The following is a 914-nucleotide window of genomic DNA, read 5'->3' as shown; positions in this document are numbered from 1 at the left end:
ATCTCTGGCATCACTGTTTCTCTGAGTAGGGTCCCACACTCCACTCTTCTCCCTTGATGATCCCAGGGACCTCTGCTCCTGGCTTGCAAAGCCAACCACTCCCCTACTTTTGCTACAAAAAAAATCTGCATTTACATTTCCAATCCTCACATTCAGTCCTGATAGTAATGATTCACTATTGTACCACATGAGCGCTGTCCCCATCTCCTTTCATCAGTTCCACCCAGACAGATTGGATACTACTCAGTGGAGATTCTACCTTCCTCCATGCCCTCTGAATCTAGGCTCCTTCTTGAAAGCTTTTAAGTCAGTCACTTCTTGCCTTTCTAGCCCACCCCCCATTGTGTGTAGCCAATGTCTAAGTTGCCCATCCCTGTCTACCCTGCATATGGAGGGGGTGGGAATGATCCTTGCTGTAAAGATTTGGTCCCTCTTTTGAGCTACTACATCCATAGGTGTATGTCAAGTTAATCAAATTGTATTAGATTACTCTTTTTTTCCTCTTCTTCTTCTAGTTGAGCTCTGATCATCCAGCCATTGAAGCAAGGTCAAGTGGGTATTATCTGCAAGTGTGGGTTTTCTTGTGCATGTGCCCTCTCTTCTTATCAGCTAGATGCTTTACTCTCCACTCTAGTCCTCTGTGGCTATGTCATTGACTCTGGGCCTAGGAGTCCCCAGATCTTGCTGTACTGCTGGCTAACCTGTTCTCCCCCTTGTTTTCCATCTCCCTCCCACTTTTTATGTATTGCCCCCCTCCCCAGCACCCAAACTATCCTGTATCTATTCCCTACCCTGTGTTCCAGTCTCTCCACATCCCCGCCAGCATTTATTGTCCTCTACATTTTTGATCTTTGCTGTTATTGTTGGTGTGAGATGATATCTCATTGTTGTTTTGATTTGCATCTCTCTAATGG

The sequence above is a fragment of the Chrysochloris asiatica genome, unplaced genomic scaffold, assembly GCF_000296735.1.
Source record: "Chrysochloris asiatica unplaced genomic scaffold, ChrAsi1.0 scaffold00065, whole genome shotgun sequence".
Lineage (NCBI taxonomy): Eukaryota > Metazoa > Chordata > Mammalia > Afrosoricida > Chrysochloridae > Chrysochloris > Chrysochloris asiatica.
This window is presented reverse-complemented; position numbering follows the sequence as displayed.